The sequence below is a fragment of the Trachemys scripta genome, chromosome 4 (assembly GCF_013100865.1).
Source record: "Trachemys scripta elegans isolate TJP31775 chromosome 4, CAS_Tse_1.0, whole genome shotgun sequence".
NCBI classification, from domain to species: domain Eukaryota; kingdom Metazoa; phylum Chordata; order Testudines; family Emydidae; genus Trachemys; species Trachemys scripta.
The window spans coordinates 74,116,844-74,140,212 of NC_048301.1; the positions used below are offsets into that span (position 1 = coordinate 74,116,844).

At 45.6% G+C, this 23,369-nt stretch overlaps 1 protein-coding gene across 2 annotated transcripts in view; it reads right to left on the reverse strand.

Moving 5' to 3' along the window:
- Positions 1-23,369, reverse strand: part of TSPAN18 (tetraspanin 18) — a 186,602-nt gene that overhangs the window by 37,228 nt on the left and 126,005 nt on the right. Inside the window, exon 3 of one of the 2 annotated variants that reach the window (XM_034769593.1) lies at positions 2,521-2,610. The exons of the other annotated variant lie outside the window; for it this stretch is intronic. The gene's annotated coding sequence lies outside the window, so the exon portion shown is untranslated. The remainder of the gene's footprint in view (positions 1-2,520; positions 2,611-23,369) is intronic. 2 annotated transcript variants of the gene reach the window in all.

Here is a 23,369-nt window from a genome sequence, read left to right on the forward strand (position 1 = left end):
CATTTGAGAACAATGCAAATCCTTCACACACCATCACCCCACTGAGAAAGGGTCAGTGTTGGGTTCTGCAGTTGCAGAGAGCCTCAAACTCTAACTTACAGAGCCCTTTCAAATCTCCGTTACAGACACCAATCTGAAAAGAGCTCACCATTAAAACCCCCCTGGTGTTTGTCTGCTTGGAATGCTCCAGCAATGTAAATCAACCATAATCCTGGTTTATCCAGACAGGTAAAATGTGTTTACAACTGGTTTGTGTCACCAGAGCCTCTGCACTTACCCAGTGTTACAACGCAGTGGTATCTGCAGTACTGCTCTGTACTTAAGTACCTGGGGGGATTTCTAATTACTCCATATGGTAACTGCTGACTTTTTGATGACAACTACCGTATATTGACTGAAGTTGAAGGTTTTTAGAGGAAGATAATTGATTATAGGTTCCTATGATAAAAATCATGGATATTAGAACTACAGTCAGTAATTTGACTCACTGAAAGTCATTAATTTTTTAATCACACACAATGCATTTTGAATTATTCCACATTTACACCAATGCAGTCAGAATCTGGCCCCACGTTTTATTATAACCCATAGAAATGTCTTAGTTTCCTAAATATACAAAAGGTTTAGTTCTGTGGGGTGGAAGAGGGGTTCATATTACATGATCCTCTAATTAAGCAACAGACAGATCTCCAAAAGTCAGTGTATAAGAGACACTTTCCTTAATTTCCCAAACTCCAACTCTCCCATTTACATGACACTTTTGCCTTTATTCAAAATGTAGTTTCATGGTTTCAAAGTGTTTTACTTTTATGTGCGTGCTACTTTTTTTTTTTTCCTGTCTCCCTCTCTAGGAACTGTATCTTACAATGTGGTGGTGAAGCTCACAAAGAAGCAGACTAGCCAGGAAACATGCCCCAGGTGTTATAACTACCTTAGGCAAAAATGCACTGCATTTGAAATATTGACATTTGTTCCATCTCCCTCCCTCCAGCTCCACATCTCCCTCTGTCTCACATCTCTTCTTGCATGTCTTGCCACTACCTTAAACTTCAACATGACCAAAAGTCAGCCCCTTATCTCTTCCTCTGAAAATCTCCTTCCACACTCCCATTCACTGTCACAGGCCTTCCTATCACTCAAGTCTGTAGCCTGGTGTTCAGCTTCAAACTCGCGCTCTCTCTTGCCCTGCAGATCCAGGCCACGTCCAAATCTTCCCGCTGCTTCTTCCTCCACAACATCTCTAAAATCTGCCAACCCGTCAAAATTCTTATTCAGGTCTTCATCATCTTCAGCCTTGATTACTGTAACTTCCACATCGTCCCCATGAATCCATTCAAAACACACGTGCACAGATCATTTAATAGATCATTCCCCTCATTAATCCCTCTACTGGCGCCCTCTGTTTCACTACTTCAAATAAATTCAAGCATGCACACTCATCTTAAGGTCCTTCGGAACTTGGTTTCTCCCTGCTTCTCTATTCATCTCTTATGACACTGTCCCGTACCTTGTGCACTCATCTTGTGCAGACATCTCTGTACTTTCCTCAAGCATGAATACCCTCCCTGAACTGTTCCATAAGGCCACCCTTCCCTCCCCTTTTAAACTCTTCCGCAAGACTCTCATCTGCTCTGACTCCGATAAAAATTAGCCTATTACTGATGGCTTAAGGTGTGCGTGGGGAGAATTCACACCTATTTTACATATTTGTACTCAGTTTAAAAACTACAAATGTATCTATGCAACTATAAATCAGTTCCTCTGTCCTCCACTCTTCACATGTCACTCGTCTTCTTAGATTGTAAGGAGCATGTATGCCCTCTGCCTTCATGTATGCTTGTGCAGCACCCAGCACAATGGTGTCTTGATAGGGATTGCGCCCTCTGGGTGGTATCAGCAGCTCACGAATGAATATTCCAAGCCCATCCCCATTGCCGTTTAGCCTTTGAAGGGAATTGGACATTATGGGCCAGTTTCTCTCCTGAGCCAGTGCCCCAATTCCCAGAACCAGCCCTGGCTCGGAAGCAACTCCAAGAGGCATCAAGGCAGCTCTAAGGTACATTACTAATGTAGGATAAGGACTTTACACCAGTGGGGGACTGATGTAGTACAGGGTAGCTCCAACATATCCCTACCCTAACAACGGGCCAGGCATATCCCCTTTACCCAAGTGTGTGGGTGTGTGTGTAGGAGGCAGGGAGGGAGGCCCAAAGGCACAGCAACTGGATTCAGCACATTTGCACCAGCAGGGAGTTCCCCGCTGAATAGGAATTCTCTGTTACCTGGCTCCAGCCCATTTATGCCACCTTAGTAGCGCAAAGTAGGCTGGATTTAGTTAGGGAATCCAGCCCTATGACAGGTGAATCTCTCACCAAGAAAACACACTATAACCTGTTGGTACCTGCCATGAAGCTCTCTTATGAGAACAGAAATATTCCTCTCGGAAGAACAGCAGACACATACATAATAGACGCTGGAGAAAGCCTGTTGTGTTGCAGAAGAATAATTTAAAAACTTCACCTATATAGCTCTTGAGGCTTCAAGCACAATTTCTTTTCTGACCTCTAATGAGCGGTGCACTTCATATATCTTTTATTGGCCAAGCTTGTCCTATAAGAAAGAAATATTCAATTACTGCAACAGTCAATAAAAAACAATCATGTTGAATAAACCATTTATAAAAACATACCATCCTGATGAATACACTTCGTCTAATTGCATCCTTAATTTGGTGCACATTAGCAATAATGAAAGGCTTTTAGCACCCTGCAAAGCATCCAATTTCTTTGGGGTGGTTTAAATATCCACAGACATATCTACATGTGTCTATACAAACCCACACCCACTACACACACACACACCCTACAACAGTATTAGATTTAACAGCAGCACCACTTTCAGTATTTTACAGGATATTTATGCAAACTTTAATCTGCAGAAACTTTACAGGCCATTTACTGGGAAAATGAAAGAGACAGAGGAGTAGCTGTAGAATGTCTCTGTATAAAGTGTGGTCTAGTTATTAGAGAAGCAGATTGGGATTTCTGGGGTCTAGCCTTGATTCTGAAAATGACTTTTCATGCATACTTGGGCAAATTACTTCACTTCTCTGTACCTCAGTTTCACCATCTGTGAAAGGGGGATAATGATATTACTAATTATTGTTAAATGCTTTGAGATACTTGAATAAAAGGCCTTATAAAAACAAGTGTATGCAGAAAGACATAGACCTAGTCAGACACGCAGATACTCAGACTTACATAGTAGAGCTGTGCAAATAATTCACAATTAACAAATTTCTTCAGTGAATTTAACCTTTTCATGTCTGCTCACGTAGTATTTGCAAGCAGATCACAACTTCCTCTGATCTCTTAATTGTTCAAATGCAAGTAAACATCTTTCCACAGGTGGGGGTGAGACTACAGTTATGAAAACAGGCTTGTTTTACTTTCACTTTGTCTGTTCACCCTCTCACCTGTTGCATCCATCTGTTTAATCTGGTCACAATCTGAGATCGTGAGCGCTCTGTGGGAGGGATTGCCTTTTATAATTGTTTGGATAGCACTTACTGCAATAAGACCCTGATCCTCAGTCGGGTCCTCTAGGCCTCACTGTAATTCAAATTAATCTTTTCAAAATTGTTTTTAGTCTGTGGCTTGATCACAGATTTTCTAAACCCAAGATCGGCTGCTTAGCTGTGAGTGGCCAGATAAATCATACAGGGCTATTTCCTGTTCCCTGACTGGATGAAGGTGCATACTCAAATGTACAAATTTAAAATCGGTTTTCCACAAATACTTGTGTACATGACTTTGAGATTTGCCTTCTGTGAAGGTTTCTGCCAGTAAACTCTATCATTTAATACTTGTGGAAAGTGAACACAAAAGGGGCTCAATGTGGTTGAAGCAAATTCATTTTAAAATCAAATATTAGCATTCTTTTGCATTATTCCCTCCACTTTCATACACACTCTCTCTGTTCCTCAGTGGCTCACACACTCTCTCTTTTCTTGTGAAGCTCCATCCTTAATGCTGCACGTTTGAGTGGCATATTTCTTCACACTCTCACTCCACATGTTGCCAGAAGTACAGGGGTAGGTGCTGCTTGGTAGAGAAGATGGCTCTAACTTTTAGTTTGGAGATGTTGCTATGCTATATAAACCTATCATTAAGAAAATAATGAGACTGATAGGATTCCTATTCCTGCTGCGGATGCATATAATTATACTGCTATAAGTCTTCGGAGGCCTGCGTGGGAGGGGAAATTTTATTTTTTCTTAAGTCACAATATTTTAAAGGAATTACAATACTACACAGAGGAAAAACTGAGATGTGTCAGTAGATAGCAGCAGGTGCTGTGGCACTAGAGATGAAAGAAAGTGATAGATGACAGACAAGAGCCAGGCTCCATCTTCACTCTGTGGTCTGGAAGAGCGGAAAGTCCCTGCCAAACAGACTCTTTCAGGTTAATCGCTATGATTTAGTCATTAAGGCAAATTACAGCAAGTGTAAAACCACAGGGCCTAACTGAGACTCAAGCAGGAAGAGATTTAATTAGAGTTTCTGGGAGAAACACAGGGGTTGTCAGAGTTATGGATGATGCCAAGCCTCCTTGTTTTGAAGGCTCGATCCCAAGGCCACCCTGCCTCATCTTGGTGAGCACATACACATTCGATACACTGTCCTATCATGTCACACAACTCCTCACACCACTGCAGCAAGTTTCCCTGATCTGCTTCCCTCTCACCCCCAAACCTTGGCTTTGAGCTCAGTTCCCTGGAAGGGTCTTTGATTAAGGCAGAGGTGGGCAAACTACAGCCTGCGGACCAGATCTGGCCCACGGGATTGCCTTAGACTCCCTGCCTGTCCTGGCCCTGCGCCGCTCCTGGAAACGGCCGGCACCATATTCCTGCGGCCCCTGGAGCTGGGGGGAGGATGGGAGGGGAAGCAGAGGGCTCCACGCGCTGTCCTCGCCTGCTGGCACCACCCCCAGCAGTTCCCATTGGTCGGGAATGGGGAACCACGGCCAATGGGAGCTTTGGGGGAGGTACCCGCAGGCGAGGGCAGTGCACGGAGCCCTCTGCTCCCCCACCCAGGGGCCGCAGGGACATGGTGCTGGCCACTTCTGGGAATGGCACGGGGCCAGGGCAGGCAGGGAGCCTTCCATAGCACCGCTGCGCGCTGCTGCCACCCCGGAGCCCCTCAAGATAAGTGGCGCTGGGCTGGAGCCTGTACCCCAAATCCCTCCTGCACCCCAACCCTCTGCCCTGAGCCCCCTCCTGCACCCCACACCTTTCCTGTACCCCTCCTGCACCCCAACCCCCCGCCCTGAGCCCCCTAACCACCTGCCGAACCTGCACCCCTCCTGCACCCTAACCCCCTGCCCTGAGCCCCCTCGTACATCCCGCACCCCTCCTGTGCCCCAACCCCTTGCCCTGAGTGCCTTCCTGCACACTGCACCCCCTCCCACACTCTGCACTCCCTGCCGCACCCGAGCCCTACATTCATGGCCCTCATACCATTTCCCCACCCAGATGTGGCCCTCAGGCCAAAAAGTTTGCCCACCCCTCGATTAAGGAATCACGGCAAAACTCATATATTAAACCCTTTGTGATGCTGCACTCTATGATTTTATGAAAATATGCTAATGTAACTGGAATATGCTTCATGCAAAAGGTCTTTTGTAAGGTATCATTACAAAGTTTATAATCTACTGAGTGTGGGCATCCTATTTGTATAAAGGTATCACTCTTGTATCTGAAGCTAGAAATATGAAATACAACTCTGAGGGCCTATTGTAATTATGCAAAGCGTGGGCCATTAATGGTGGTTTGGAATCTTGATGACTCCCATTAACCAGGACAATTGTCTGCAGATGGCTCTGTTTTATTTGTAAATCTCCCTGTATACCCGCAAGTGGGTAATGAAGTCTTATAGTGACATGTGATCATGTCACCTGAACTGGAATCCATCTTTAACCTGGTGTCTTTCCATTGAGAAGGAGTGGGTGGGAACCCAGAGAGGAACAAAGGATTCCCGCCTTATGCAAAAGATATATCAATGGGTGGAACAGAACAAATGAGGGAGCCATCATGAGGAATCCCCTTGCTACCACCTGAGCTGGAACAAGGGCTGTACCAGTGGAAAAGATTGTGCCCAGACTAGGATGGCATCCAGTCTGTGAAAGAAACTTATTGAAACATCTCTGAGGGTGAGATTTTATCTGTACTCAATTGTATTACTGTATTAGGTTTAGATTTGTGTGTTTTATTTTATTTCACTTGGTAATTCACTTTGTTCTGTCTGTTACTACTTGGAACCACTTAAATCCTACTTTCTGTATTTAATAAAAATCACTTTTTACTTATTAATTAACCCAGCGTATGTATTAATACCTGCAGGGGGGGGGCAAACAGCTGTGCATCTCTCTCTATCAGTGTTATAGAGGGCGAACAATTTATGAGTTTACCCTGTATAAGATTTATACAGGGTAAAACAGATTTATTTGGGTTTTAGACCCCATTGAGAGTTAGGCATCTGAGTGCTAAAGATAAGAACACTTCTGTAAGCTACTTTCTGTTAAGTCTGCGGCTTTGGGGCACGTAATTCAGACCCTGGGTCTGTGTTGGAGTAGACGGGCATGTCTGGCTCAGCAAGACAGGGTGCTGGAGTCCCGAGCTGGTAGAGAAAGCAGGGGCAGAAGTAGTCTTAGCACATCACTTGGCAGTTCCCAAGGGGGTTTCTGTGATTCAACCCATCACACCCTTTTATTGCCACACCCCTTGGAGGACAGTAAGAGAGCCAGAGCAAAGAGCGAGAGGGGTCAGGGGTGTGTGGGAGTGGCTGCTTTGGGGAACGGCAGTAAGTGAAACAAGAAACCTATGAAGATCACAAGGGTGGAGAAAATAGATCTGGGCCATGTATAATTCCATTGATTCCTAGACACTTCATAGAGCAGGGTTAAAAACCAGGTGATTGGCTTTTGGGTCATGCGGTGACAAGGCATTCTGATCATCAATGCAACCAGCTGTTGCCAGTCCTTTTTCCCCCACCACATATTCTGTCTGTGCAGAATGTAGGGAAATGGATACACACACCAGGTCCACATGCCCCTTCGAGGGGCAGGCAGCAGCTAGGGGTCATGTGCCTTCCGGATGTTTGCAAGAGGTCACTGTCAGTATCTCCCTATGGAAAAGGTAGAGGAGATATTTTGGTGGATCTGGGCCCAGTTTAATCTTAAACCCTCACTAACTCTGCCTTACAAGAAGGCTTCAAAGAAAAGGTGAACCATATGGTATTTTGATAGTATTGGAGCTTGCATGGGCCATCAGCCCCATGCATTATCCTGTAACTGTAGCCACTGTATAAATAACTAATTGCACTGGAATTTTATGGCACTTATATAGCAGAGTCATCACTGTGATATGAAAACATTACTGCATGTAAATCCAATTAGATTCCAGAGTGCCCTGTGTAAGTACAATTGGCCCCCATGGAGTAGCGTTGAGAGGACTGCACAAGGCCATGGAACTAGATACTAAATTACAGTCAATCTAGCTCCTCTTTAGTTGCATTAAAATGCAATTGTCACTATAATACAGGCCCATTTCCTGTGACAACTGCCTCCCCTTGCAACACTGAAGCCAAGTGAACTTGCTGCACTGCCTGACGGCATTTAACTGCTCTGCACGGCTAATTTTGTGAGGTCCCTAGGAGCACACTGATGCCTTAAAACATTAACCTGATAGACTCTTCTTAAATATTAAACACCACCCCAATCCCCCTATGATTTTAATTGAAACTGAGCTGCAACTAAAGCTGTCCTCACTGTTTCCTTCACAAGCACAGCACTCTGGGCAACAGCTCAGCAGGCCTTGGTCTCTCTGGTTCCTGTCTTTCTACTATTAATCAAGTCAGAATTCTGCAACAAAGTGATCATGTAATGCCTTGTCCCAGAAACTCTTGTCACAAGTGTTCCATCATTTGGATTGAATCATTAGGGAACATGGGGAAGGGAGAGTAGGGGCTGGGTTGGAACACTTAGGGATGTGTGAGTAATAAATAGCAGCAGCTCTGGAATATAAATAATATGTATAATTTTTGCTTTATGTTTCCAAAGCACTAGGGAAACATCAACTAATCACCCAATGCTCAATGCTAGGAAGCCCTGAGTGGAGTTTAATAAACAACGATGCCTAGCTCTTACATAATACTTTTCACACAAAGATCTCAAAGTGGTTGTCACAGAGCATGCTCCCACAGCCCTGCACCTCACTTTGTAAACATTCCTGTGTAGGCTCACCATAGTGTGCTCTATTTACAGTAAGTCTTCTACAGCTTGAAGATTCTGCCTATACTGTTCTGCAGACAGACCCATCCCATCTAAAATGCAGTGTTGCCAATTCTCATGATTTCATCATGAGTCTCCTGATAATTGTTTTCCTTAAAGCCCCAGCTCCTGCAATTACATGGATATGTGATGATTTCAGTCTTCATTCTTAAAGAAAAACTATGTTTCAAGCCCTCACAGCTGTAGAGAAAGCTTCAAAATAGGATCCCAGTGCACCCTAAAGGTTCAAAAAGCAGAAGGCAAATAAAAAAAACAACAGATCTATTATTTTACATAATCTCATGATTTAAAAGCCAATTTCATGATTTTTGGGGAGCCTAACGTTATTTTTGAACATTTGTGGTTGGCAATACTGAAAATGGCCACCTTTACAGCATCATACTCAGCCATATAATTAGCTTACGCTTCTCTCGAGAGGTAGGAAGTCAATCAGAAGGCCAATGCCCTCTTCTCCCAGCCCGCTGCTGAAGCCACCCTCTTAAACTATAACAAAAAGGCATCAGGGTCATCTGTTGGGCTCATTTTGCACTGTCCCAGGCCTATCATTCTGTTATCATTCCCTATTGGGGGGCACACCAGCTTCTCCAAGAACTGTTGTTGCACCTCTGGTTGGCCTAAAATCAACTTGCCAGGACAACAAGGACTGTCTCTCCTGCTGCTGCGTCTGTTGAAATTCCTGTAACTCAGGGGTCAGCAACCTTTCAGAAGTGGTGTGCCGAGTCTTCATTTATTCACTGTAGTTTAAGGTTTTGCATGCCAGTAATACATTTTAATGTTTTTAGAAGGTCTCTTTCTATAAGTCTATAAAATAGAACTAAAATATTGTTGTATGTAAAGTAAATAAGGTTTTTTAAATGTTTAAGAAGCTTCATTTAAAATTACATTAAAATGCAGAGCCCCCTGGACTGGTGGCCAGGACCTGGGCAATGTGAGTGCCACTGAAAATCAACTCGCGTGCCGCCTTTGGCACGCATGCCATAAGTTGCCTACCCCTGCTGTAGAGTTTTCTGTAACTCCTTTTGCTGTTCAACTACCCCGTGCACAAGTTCTTCCATGGTGCCTGCTCCATTGTGCCTTCTGGGTGACTTTCCTTTATGGCCTTTCTCCTACACCAGAAGGGGAATATCCCAGACAAGCCCTGACTTTTCACAGGGTATGCTTCACCACACCCTGCATCTCACTTTGCAAGCAGTGCTCACACCTATGTAGGTTAACCACAGTGTGATTTATTTACAACGTATTGTGCAGTTTTGTGTCCCCACAGACTAAGTCTTTCCTAGGGTTATCATATTTCAACAATCAAAAAAGAGGACAGTGGGAGCTCTGTCCTAGCCCCGCCCCTGCCCCTCCCACTTCCCGCCCCCTGACTGCCCCCCTCAGAACACTGCCCCCCCGCTCCTTGTCCCCTGACTGCCCCCTCCTGGGACCCCTGCCCCTAACTGCCCCCCAGGACCCCACCTCTCTAAGCCTCCCTGCTCCTTGTCCCCTGACTGCCCCCTCCTGAGACCCCCCATCCTAACTGCCCCCCTAGAACCTTACCCCCTACCTGTCCCCTGACTGCCCAAAACCTTATCCACACCCCCACCCCCTTACAGACCCCCGGGGACTTCCACACCCCATCCAACCACTCCCTGCCCCCCTGACAACCCCCCTCCCTAGAACTCCTGACCCATCTAAACCCCCCTGCTCCCTGACCACTCCGATCCCTCTCCCCACCCCTTCCCCCTGACAGCCCCCCCAGAACTCCCACCCCCCCTGCTCCTTGTCCTCTGACTGCCCCCTCTTGAGACCCCCCCATCCTAACTGCCCCCCTAGGACTCTAGCCCCTATCTGTCCCCTAACTGCCCAAAACCTTATCCACACCCCCACCCCCTGACAGCCACCCCCCAGAACTCCTGACCCATCCAACCCTCCCCCTGCTCCCTGTCTCTTGACTGTTCCCTCCAGAACCCCCCTGCCCCTTCTCCGACCCCCTGGCCCCCCTTACCATGCCTCTCAGAACAGTGTGTCAAGCTCCATGTGGAGCCCGACACGCTGCTGCGCTCCCCCACAGAGCGCATAGCCCGGTTCCTGCCCTCGCAGAGTGCTGCTGAGCGGTGCGCTGGGCAGCAGGGGAGGGGGAGCAGGGGGAGAAGCTCCAGACTGCTGGAAGCCTGATGCGAATGGCCGGCAACCTGCAAATGCAGGGGGGGGGGGAGGAGGGGAGAGAGAGAGGAGGGGGGAAGCAGAGGAGGGGCTCTGGCTGCCAGAGCCCCATGCGAGTGGCTCAATCCAGCTGGCTGCCCTGTCAGCTGTGCCGTGCTCTGCATGGGGGGGGGGGGGAAATCCGGACATTTACAAATTCCCCCCAGACGCTATTTTTAAACTCAAAAAGCCGGACATGTCTGGGAGAATCCGGACGAATGGGAACCCTATCCAAGCTTCATCCTATTCCCTAGGTGCAGGGCGAGAGATAGCGGGGAGACCTCACCGCTCTGAGATCCTAGGTTTCTTTGCTCTTCCTTTTCCTCGCACCTTCCCCCCCACCCCCGGTTTCAATCATCCCTAACTGATTAGCAGAATCCCCTTATTAACTGGTTAATCACCCAGTCCTTAATTAGTTATCTCCCCAATTCAGCCCTTGCAGGGAAGCTTACAGCCTTAGGCTACTCCCACTCTGCCAAAGTGCCTTACAAAAGAAGATAAATATCATTATCCCCATTTTACTGATGAGCAAACTTAGACACAGAAAGAGGAAAGGTCTTGCCAGGTCAATGGTAGACTCAGGAACAGAACCAGGGACACTGACATACAGTACAATACCCTACTCCCCCAGACCACATTGATGCCAGCCCCAGGCCCACTGATGTTTCTGTCCTTTCCTTGAGAAATAATCTGGCCCATTCATTACATTTTCTGGAGAACATTTTCTTTTCATAGAAGACATCTATTTAGCTATCTAAATATAGATTTAAGATCCTAACTTTGGACACCCAGGTTTGAAAATGTTGGCCTTCAAGAACATACCAAATTCACCCTGGGTGCAAGTTATTAGAATTGCATCAGGAGTGAATTTGACCCAACGGCTCTAAAGGCAACAAGACATGACATATCATAATTCCAGGTACTCCTGGGTGCAGAAATGCTGTGTGAGCTTCCTAGGGACTCCCAAAACTTAGAGCACTTGACATCACATACAAACGCTCTTCCACTTCTTCTGTTAGCCTATTCAGATCTCACTTTTATAGGGGCGGACTCCTTGACGCTCTCCTCTGTTTCCCTTCCCTCTAATGATTCAGTCTTCTTTGGTTTGGAGTAAATGCTTCAGTATCTTGCTGAGCTGATGACTGTTTGCAAGATGCAGTAATCCGTCCAAAAAAAATACATAGGGCAGTTGCCATGGCAACCTTGTGCACCACAAACCATGAATTGTAATCTCTTAAGTCCCTGATACTTTTCAGGCCAGAGGGAGGGGAAATCATTGATTTTTAAGACAAACAGGCAATCAAAAGGGAGTACACTACGAGCCACAGACTCTTCTGCTTAGCATAACTATGCAAATACCCTCTGCCCTCCTTCCCCCCCAAAAGCCTCAAATAAACAGATTCATTTTCTGGCAGGGGTTTTGGAACCTCACGCTCTTGTTACCTGCTTTAATACAGAACAGTGCTACAGAACAGGGTGGTCACTTTTTGTTTTTAATGGTTTCCACCAGGAGGAGGTAAAAACAAACACCACTTATGATGGAAAGCTGTGTAGACCAAAAAACATATTCATGTGAACACAGAGCTGTGGTCGTGTCCCTCCCAAATCCCCAAAAAGAACCAGAGGGACATCTCCAAAGTTTCTCTAACTCCAGTCTATTTGCACTACCATAATCAGAACAAACAGAACCAAACCATCTCCCAAGTTTAACTGATCCACCATCAGCACTCCACAACGAAACCTTCACCTCAATAACAATTAACTGATGATTCTGCCCAATTGTTGAGCAGTAGTGTCCTGCATGCAATACACAGCATGTGCCTTGGAGCCAAGGAATTGCTAGCTGAAGCCATAAGCAGATTTCATACCCCTTGGAGAACTATCAGACAAAAAGCCAAAAAAACAGACCACCTACATTGCCTTATTTAGAAAGATCTTTGGCTCTTTACCTTGTTGGAGTGCTCTGAATATCATCACACACATCTCACTGTAGTAAGATGCCAACTTCCTATTCATAGCATGGGATATACTGGGCAATTTCAATTCCCTCCTCTAGATTAAGGAGAAAAGGAGGTGCGCTTGCCACACTAACCAAGGGATCTATTCGCCCCTTGATATGCATGTATACCTTCCTATTACTGTTGCTGGGAATTATACACATGCTTCAGGAAAGGAATATACCCCCAACAAGTCCTTGGTCTCTCTATAGATTGTGCCAGGATTCCCAGTTGCACACAGACATTTTGGCTGGGATCTTCAAACCCAGGCCTGCGCGGAAACTAATAAATTCATTGCATATGAAAACCAGTTGAGTTCCTGCAATCATTCCAGTGCACACCAAGTGAATTAGCAATGATGGGACACTTAAAGTGAAGTGGATTGATATGTATTTGTAATTATGATCTGAAGAGCAGCAGAGATTGCCAAGAATGATGGAGACAGAGCTTTGGCAGAGCTTTGGTTAGTTAATTGGAGGACTAATAGTCTTCATAATTTTTAATACCAAATAAACACAACTCTCAGTACATAAACTATTTATAAAAAGTGAAGCACATGCTCTCGCTATACTCTTGATGGTGGCTATACTGATGTGAAAGCAAAATAGAGAAACCAAGACTGAAATGCAAAGGCTAGCCACCATCCCAAATCTTTGTAATAAAACAACTACGGATCAAAAAAACCTTCATGTTCAAATGGATGAGTTTGATCATTCTGAACACAGGCAGAATGAATTCATTACAAAAATAACATTGTCAGAAGTTTTTGGTATTTACCTTTTCTGAAGTTCTAAATACCCTTTATTATTAATAGTAGTACTGTATTAGTAAGATTTATCCCTCCAGAGGTGTTCTGGGACCCCACACAAAACACAGACATGCTCCCTCCCCTGAGGGGGATAATAATTTAGAATTAAAATATGACATAAGAAATGAAGAACGATTCAGGTGAATGAGATGGCACTGACTTTGAATTTGATTGGTAGGAGACGAACCAGCAAATATACCATAAAATCCATTCTGTGTGCAAGCACAGAAGATTCAGTGCCACTGTAAATGGCCCCTGTAACTTACTCCATGACAAGCCAAAGAGACAGTGGTCTTAAAAACAACTGGAATTGATTACAGTCACCTGGCCTGAATTAGGCAAGGGTACAACCCCTCTCCACAACAAGATTTACTACAGGTATTTCTAACTCTAGTTCAGAAAGAAAGTAAAAATAGATATATAGATAACCATGACTGAAGCCCACCACCCACGTTCAGAAGTTTTCCAGGAAAATAAACTGGAATTGATATATTTAGGCCCTTCATCTTGGTATGTTAAGATATATGAGTTATTGAATGTTCCCTTCTCTACCTTCCCTTAAAAGAGATGTGTAATGCAACCACTGGTGTAATGTACAGTGAAGGTTCCCAGACAACCAGCAAAGAAGTCTTTTGTACACAATAAGAGTATAGATTGAGTACAACTGGAATAAAGACTTCAAGATTTGGTCCCTAAGTGCTTTGTTATCATTTAGGGTAACAAGCGCTATAGAGACACAAAAGATCAGTGCTGGTCAGTTTGCTGCTTTCCAGGCATCTAGGGTTCTTTGGTGGGTTTTTTTTAACCCGACCGTGACCTTATTTTGAACATGCCTCGTTTACCTTTTTCGGGGCAGGGGTTCCTTAATTTATGGCACTTGCAACAGGAAAATGAACATGGCTGCTTAGCATGTTAGGTACTTTTAATGCACAAATATTACAGTAGAGGTTATTCTGGAATGTGTCCTGGTTTACCCTCCTATTTTCACAGGCACCTAATGATTGTCCTAATAGCGTCTCTCTCTGAAGTCGTAATAAGCTTACAAATGAACCCATTCAGCACATATTAAAAAGCAAGAGATGCTCCTTAGATTATAGTCTTTGTGTAAATCTCTGATCATTTGTTTTGGTGCTTCACAACAGCAATTAGGATGTGCTGCTGGGAGCCTATTCAGCGGCCAGGAGCTGTGGGTTTTGGAGATGCCTTAGAGTGCTGTGGCAACAAATTCACCTCCACTTCTCAGAGCATAAATCATGGGGATTCTTGCTGCCATCAAGGCCAGCCGAGCACACTCCACCACTTCCAGGAATTAAGAAATAAAAGGGGGCTAATTAAGCTGCTCCTACAAAAGCCTTAACTATGTTTATGAAGTGACACGACAAGCTGCGCACTGCAGCTCCCATAAATCAGACCGCTAACGTTGAAGTGAACATAGGGCTTCCTTTGTTGTGCTGCTATAATGCTGCATCCTCAGGGTTCAAAGCACCATCTGCTTCATTTAGACTTTAGAGTGTGTCTTGAGTTTCTGCAGTAAAGTGACACCACTTAAGAGAGCGGTGCATCAACCCTAATGCTCAGATATAGCAGGCATCTATTTCACATCTCTGGGAAAGTTTGCTTAGCGGTAAGAGGACTGCTGCTGCATTCTAGTGTGTGCAGAAGTATCTGTATTCACTTTTTTGAATGAGGATAGTGGGTTGGGTTCTGCTGGGCAGTGGCAGCTTACTCCCTTTGCTACTTCTAAAATGTAACTGGAATATCCTTGTATAGCCCAATGTGCAGAGAAAGAACTGTGTCCCCTCTTGGAAGTATCCTTACTCCTTAAGCATATAAGGCTTGATCCAAATTCCACAGATTTTGCTGGGCACGGGATCAGCCTCAAAGGACTTGCCTTCACTAGGAAAAAATATGTTTTCTCAACTCAAGTTAGCCAACATGAGGAAAAATCCTAATGAAAACAAGACGCTGCCTTAATGTCACTAGGATTTTACTTCATGTTAACTAACTCATGTGCAGAGCACATTTTCCTAGTGAAGACAAGGCCTCAGAGAAGAACTATATCATCTCCCAGAAACATCCTTATACCTTAAGCATAGAGTTCCTAAGTGGGATTCAAGAGGGAAGACACTGAGTGAAATTCAGTCCTATGTACTGGGTCAGCACAAGGCCTAAGTGCTGCTCAAGTGAGGACTAGGCAGTGCATAGGTCCTCCCGTGGACTTCTGCAAAAGGGTGAATTTCACCCATAGAGAAGTATCGTCTCCTCTTCAGACAGCTAATGGTCTATGCAGACCACTTACACTTTGGCTTTAAACAAACAAAAAACCTCAGTACTGAACAGAAAGATGAACACCATTTCTTCCCAAGGAGACTTGCTGGGGTTAAAGCACAATATAGCCTTTCAATCAGAGCTTGTGAAACATTTCTCAGCATGGTGGTTTATACACTGCAGAAGTCAAGGGAGACTTTGTTTTAAATATTGGGAGCTCCTCAGAGCAAGGACAGTGTCTTCTTTTGTGTTTGGAAACTGTTTAAGAGTGAGCACTTTTTTTGGCTCTACTTTAATCTAATTAATACATAACAACAACAGTGGAAGCCTCCTCACTGGAAACACCTAAAACCAGGCTGGGAATAGCATGGGGCAAAGCCTGAACTAACATCAGTCATAAAAAAACACATAAGGACAGGCATGGGCCAACAGAACCGTAGGGAGTTTCTTAAAAAAAAACAAAAAAAACTAACCTGTGAGTGAGAGAAAATGTGTGTGTGTGTGTGTGTGTGAAAGGAGAATGCCCTTGATACAGATGAAATTTAATTTGCACATTCTTGATTATTTTGTCATCTGCTATGAGAAGAGGACTGGAAGCAGGGAATGTAAAGTATGTCTAATTGAAATCAGCATGACATTAATTGCCCCAATATAATTAATAATGGTTAGGGCAAGATCTGAAACATTAGTCAAGAGGCAGCAAACATGTCCATAAAGCAGAAGAAGAAACACATTGTCACTGAATAAAAGGGGGATGCCTTCCTCATTAGACCCAACACAAAGAAGGACATAAGTCAACTACTAACTGCCAGCAATTAGGAAGAAATGCATCCCATGGGCATGTGAGTCCATAAATGTCCATTATAGAGTTTTTTGCACCTTCTTGTGAAGCACCTGGCACTGGCCATGGTCAGAAAGAGAATCTGGATCAGTGATCCAGTCTGACATTTCCTATGTTGTTGAATCATATACCAGGACCTGCATCAGTTTCAGATCTGGAAATATTGTTATGGAGAACAGCAATGTTTATGTAGTTATACAGTTTAAAAACAGGACATTCCACAGGACCCATAGGAGATATGACTGAAAAGTTTCTCTAGGATTATATAGCCCAACCTCTGCATCAGTCAGGAAGGGTCTAAATGATGTGTGAAATAATGCAAGCTTTAAATAGTTAATCTTTACCACGAGTGGAGCTTTAATCTCAGTTCAGTTGTGTCTCTTTTCTCATGCAACATGCAATTAGAAAGCAACTCTGCCGCCTGCTAAAACATTTTTTTCATTTTTGTAAGTATCAAAACCAGATTTGGAGCACAATTGGTCTAGATTTAGGCTGAAGCATGTGGAGAGCAGCAGGATGTTCTGGTATGTTCTGAGAGCAGAAAGAAAGTCCTTTTTGAGAACTCTCCCAATCAGATTGTACAGTTGTTATGACGCCTCTTCCTAGGACAAGAGAAGTTGGCTCAGGCAATAGAACATTCAACTGTTCCATCACTACTGCTGAAAGGGGGGGGTGAGGGGAGGGTTAAATTTAAAACATTAAAAGGGAAAATAAAATGCTTTACAAACATAAAACTTACTCATAGATCAAGTCTCTGTAGCATCTTGCTGTACAAATGCATTTTAAGATAAAATATTTGACAATTTTTGTTTACTTCACATTTGAGGTCACCACTTTGCATTTTCCTTGCTACAGTGGATTGCACCGAATCTACCTAGAATGGCAATGGTCTGAAGCAGCAGCAAGGTCAAGTGGCTGGAGCACAGGCTTGAGAGTCAGGAATTCTGGTTCTATTCATAGCTCTGACAGTGACTCACTGTGTGACCATGGACAAATCACTAAGTTAGTTTTGTCTCAGTTTCCCAATCTATAAAATGGGAGTTAGTAATAACTTCCTCCCAGGGAGTTTGAGAGGCTTAATTCAATAATATTTGTTAAATGCTTTGAGATTTCTAGTGGAAAGCCCTAGGGAAGGGCAATAAAGCTCCGAGGAGCATAGGATTCAAAATGTGGATAAAAAAAAGCTTTTCAAATGACCTTCACTAGTTTAGAATCCCACTATACAAGTTCATTCCTTCATACAAACTGAATTACAAATGGCTTTAAGTTGCAAGTGATAGATAAGAAAAAAAAATGGAAGCCTTCTACCTAAGCTCTGCTCACAATCCCTAAACAACTCAGTTTCTGCTAAAGTGATCAGCATTGAAATAATATTAACATTTGGAGTTTGATTCTGAAAGCTCTCTGCTTGCAGAACTCATACTGAAGTCAACAGGAGTTCGTTGCACAGAAGGCTTGTGGAATCACACCATTATATCATCATTAGGTTCCAGAACTAACACTGTATTGCTATTAATGGTGACAGGTGACCACCTATTCTCTGTATATGTAGGGCATGATGGAGCTGAGGTGCCTCATCACGTAGAATCCTCAGATGACTTTGAGGGCAGATGCTCAGTTGGTAGTGGTGAGCTCCAGTGGCCTGGGAAAGCAGTCAAACATCTTGCCAAACTCTCTGAGGATCCTCTTCACAATCCACTTATGCTGCATGGTCAATGGTCATGCAGTTCAAAGGGAAAACCAGAGCTTGTTATGTTATGTAGGTCTGCAGAGATAGAGGAAACCACAGGAGTGGGGCCATGGGGTTGGAGTCGGACAGAACCTGTGGGGTCTCATTGGATTCTGGTGGTAAGAGAAATGAGGAAAAGTAGGACCACCGACCTGTGCAGTAAAAGTGCTGCTGCCATGTTAAGTGTTGGGAAGTGTGTGAGGAGGAAAGGGGATCCTCATCCAAATCTTAAAGAAGGATCTCGGTTTGATTTTCAACCCAAGCTGTTATTTGAGATTTCACCTTCATCTTTGGAGCCATTGCCTTCTTCCAAGCTATTAAGCTGAATCCATCCAAATCATTTAGCTTGTGCCCAGGGAAAGGTCCAGTGTAGGGTCTCCAGGGGTGACAGGCAAAAGCAACATAGCAGTGAAATGTTAATGGTCTGAAAGCAAACAATGTTTTCCTTTCACAGCTATGGCATGCATGTCCTTCTTTCCCCCTCAGAGAGCATTTGCAAGTAGCAAGAGCCCAGCAGCAGTGTCAGGGCTTAAAAGATGTCGGTTGTTGCAAGTGACCCTGGAGGGAGGGCCATATGTATGCCAGATGTCACTGACCTGCTACCTTTCATCACGTGACTACACACCAGCCACAAGAGAGAGTGCTACAGGGGGCTATAAGACTGCCCGTTGTCCCTCACTGGCAGCAGATTGCATTAGGTCCTCAAAGGGGTCAGCAGAAGTGTGTGTCCCAAGGGCACCCAGGGTCAAAAAGTTCAGGCTCTTGGTTGCTAATAAAATCTTGAGGGGTTGTTTCTGCTTTTAGAAAACACGCCTTACAGCTGCTCTCTCACAAGTAGCTCAGAAATGGGAACCAGCCTTTAAAACAAAATTGATTTTGTTGAGGATTTTAACTGTGCACTCTCACTCAGCTCATTACATACAGAGAGAATAACTCCTTTCAGTTGAGAGGCAGTTCAATATTCAGTCCCATCCCATGGGAGAGAGGGCCTCACTAACTTTCTGGTGACACGCATGAACTGCTACTTTGGATACCAGATGCACTAATTATTAATTAGCCATAAAAATATTTTTGGTCTGCTTCTGCTTATCAGCACCACCCTTATTTTACACTAAGAATCCATTTTAATCTCCACTACTGAAAACAGCAAAACCAAGTGCTATAGTGATGGATGTGCTGCGGCTAGATAACAGAATAAATACTGGAGATCTGCAGATAGACACTGTACTGTTGAGGGACGTACAATGGGAGCTGTAGTTTAATGAGCCACACGCCTACTAATTTCTATCCACTCTGTTTCCAATGTACCCATCACCTGTTTGGTATCTGCTCACAAAGCGCGGGATGGCCCTGGGCTACGTTGCAGAACTCTCTGGGGCACACCTGGTTTGCAGGCTGTGCTTCATCCACCATGACATTAGTGTTTCTACTCACTATGGCTGAACACGTGTAGGTGACAGAGTTAGTTTCCCCTCTTTCAGCCTGATGAGCCCCGAGAGGGCTGAAGAATTAAGAGATGTGGTGTTTCTAAGGCCTGGTCTACACTAGGAGGTTATGTCAAATTTAGCAGCGTTAAATCGAATTAACCCTGCACCCGTCCACACAACGAAGCTATTTAGTTTGACATAGAGGTCTCTTTAAATCGATTTTGGTACTCCTCCCCGACGAGGGGAGTAGCGCTAAATTCGACCTGGCCATGTCGAATTAGGGTAGGTGTGGATGGAATTCGATGCTAATAGCCCCGGGAGCTATCCCACAGTGCACCACTCTGTTGATGCTCTGGACAGCAGTTCGAGCTCGGATGCTCTGACCAGCCACACAGGAAAAGCCCCGGGAAAATTTGAATTCCTTTTCCTGTCTGGGCAGTTTGAATCTCATTTCCTGTTTGGACATCGTGGCGAGCTCAGCAGCACTGGCAACGATGCAGAGCTCTCCAGCAGAGGTGACCATGCAATCGCAGAATAGAAAGAGGGCCCCAGCATGGACTGATCGGGAAGTCTTGGATCTGACCGCTGTGTGGGGCGATGAGTCTGTGCTTTCGGAGCTGCGATCGAAAAAACGGAATGCGAAGATCTACAAGATCATCTCCAAAGCCATGACGGAGAGAGGATATAGCCGGGATGCAACGCAGTGCCGCGTGAAAATCAAGGACCTGAGACAAGGCTACCAGAAGACCAAAGCAGCAAACGGATGCTCCGGATCCCAGCCCCAGACATGCCGTTTCTATGAGGCACTGCATTCCACTCTAGGTGCGGCCGCCACCACTACTCCGCCAGTGACCGTGGACTCTGACGATGGGATATTGTCGACGGCCGCCTCCTCGGAGATGTTCGCGGACGGGGAAGATGAGGAAGGAGATGAGGAGGACGAGGCAGTCGACAGCGCATACAACGCTGATTTCCCTGACAGCCAGGATCTCTTCATCACGCTCACGGAGATCCCTTACCAACCCTCCCAAGGCATTAACCCTGACCCTGAATCAGGGGAAGGATCAGTCGGTAAGTGTTTTAAACATGTAAACATTTATTTTGATCAGAACAGGAATGGAATATTAACAATGGGTTTTTCATGATTACTTTGCCCTAGGTGCTTTACTTTTTAGTCCTTGCCAGTGCAGCTACTGGAAAATTGTGTCAATATGTCCGGGGATAGAGCAGAAATCCTCCTGGGACATCTCCACGAAGCTCTCCTGGAGGTAATTTGAAAGCCTTTGCATTAGGTTCCTAGGGAGAGCGGCCTTATTGCGTCCTCCATGGTAGGAAACTTTTCCGTGCTAGGCTAGCAGCAAGTACTCCGGGATCAGTGCCTCGCACAGCATGGCTGCATACGGCCCTGGGTTTTGCTGGCATTCACGCAGCATGCAGTCTATCTCTGTGTCCGAGATCCTCATCAGAGTGATATCACTCATGGTGACCTGCTTTAAATTAGGGGAATGTTAGTATTGGGACTGATTGCCTGTTCCTTTCCATAACTGTAACCAGCGGTTTACAGCCACGCGGTGGAGGTGGGACAGGGGCAGCATACAGGGATCTTTCCCAGGGACAGCCACGAGGGGGGTGGGACAGGGGCAGAGTTCATGCTGGCCGGATTGCCAGCAGCAGGAACTGGCCAACGCTAGGAGCATTGCTTGGAACGTGAAAGGAGGGCACTGCTATAAATTAAGCTTTCAGCAGCCAAAAGTCTACAGCTTACCATGTCCGCCTGCTAGCCAAATTCTGCTGTCCTGCCCTGCTTGTGTGATCTGTACTCCAAGACCCCAGGCACTGAATGAGGGAGCAAAGGGACACGCTCCGGTGCCTTGTAGATGATCTGCAGGAACAGAGGGAGGAGGACAGAGCCCCGCTGCAGTATATCTCTAACCGCCCTCTCCCGCCACAAAGTCCAATCACCCCCTCACCCAAAGTCCCAAGAAGGAGGAGTGGCAGGGGCCGTGAAAACAGTCACTCCACCCCTGCAGACTGCTCAAGTAACAGACGGCTCTCATTCCCAAAGTTTTGATAAGTCCTTTCCTTCACTCCAAAAGCACCTCACCCAAGCCCCCGTCCCAGTGTCATCCCCTAACTGTGTATTTGTTAATAAAAAATACGTTTCTGTTCATTATTGTTTCCGTCATGTTCTTTTAGAGGAGAGTGTGTTTGAAGGGGGAAAAAGGGGTTGGTAATTGGAGAGGACAGTCATCTTTACCAGGGTACAGACACGGGGGCAGGTTCAGCAGCAGGTCACACACACATTGCAGTCACTAGGCACCCTAGTCAGTCTGGGAGGTGGTTTTCATGTTCTGGGGGTGGGGGGGTTATAGATCTTATGCAGCGGTCCTTAGCCTGGATGACAGAGCCACGCAGCAGGAGATCTGTAACCGTCCTCCCCCGCCACAAAGTCACATGGCCCCCATACACAGAGTTCCAAAAAGGAGGGGTGGCAGGCTCCGTTGAAACAACCAGTCCACCACTGCGGACTGCTCTAGGAGCAGGAGCCTGTCATTCCTCGAGTTTAGAAGCGTCCTTTCCATCACTACACCCGCTCCCCACCACAGTCTACATCCCAGTTTCAACCCTTTACCACGAAACCCTTAATAAAGAAAACGGTGTTAATGAACAAAGTTCCATTTATTTTATTTTTAAAGGTGTGTTGGAAGGGGGGCAACGGGGTGAAGGGGGTATGTAACTGGAGAGGATAGTCAAAATTAAGTGGGTAAAGAAACAGGGGCAGGTTCAGCTTCTCTTTAAACAAACTTAATAGTCACAGGTTACCCTGCTCACTGTGGAACCTAGCTTTCAAAGCCTCCCGGGTGCACAGCGCATCCCGCTGGGCTCTTCTAATCGCCCGGCTGTCTGGCTGGGCGTAATCAGCAGCCAGGCGATGTGCCTCAAACTCCCATCCCACCATAAACGTCTCCCCCTTGCTCTCACAGAGATTGTGGAGCACACGGCAAGCTGCAGTAACAATGGGGATATTGGTTTCGCTGAGATCAGAGCGAGTCAGTAAGCTTCTCCATCTCCCCTTGAGACGTCCAAAAGCACACTCCACCACCATTCTGCACTTGCTCAGTCGGTAGTTGAAGAGTTCTTTTTCACTGTCCAGGGCGCCAGTATAGGGCTTCACGAGCCGGGGCATTAACGGGTAGGCTGGGTCCCCGAGGATCACTATAGGCATCTCCACATCCCCAACAGTTATTTTGTGGTCCGGGAAGTAAATACCTTCCTGCAGCCGTCTAAACAGACCAGAGTTCCTGAAAACGCGAGCGTCATGAACCTTGCCGGGCCATCTGACGTTGATGTTGGTAAAACATCCCCTATGGTCCACCAGTGCTTGCAGCACCATTGAAAAATAGCCCTTTCTGTTAATGTACTGGCTGGCCTGGTGCTCCAGTCCCAGGATAGGGATGTGAGTTCCATCTATAGCCCCACCGCAGTTTGGGAATCCCATCACGGCGAAGCCATCTATGATGACCTGCATGTTTCCCAGGGTCAGCACCTTTGAGAGCAGTAGCTCAACGACCGCGTTGGCTACTTGCATCACAGCAACCCCCAGGGTAGATTTGCCCTCGCCAAAGTGGTTCGTGACTGACCGGTAGCTGTCTGGCGTTGCAAGCTTCCAGAGGGCTGTGGCCACTCGCTTCTGGACAGTCAGGGCTGTTCGCATCCGGGTGTCCTTGCGCTTCAGGGCAGGGGACAGCAACTCACAAAGTTCCAG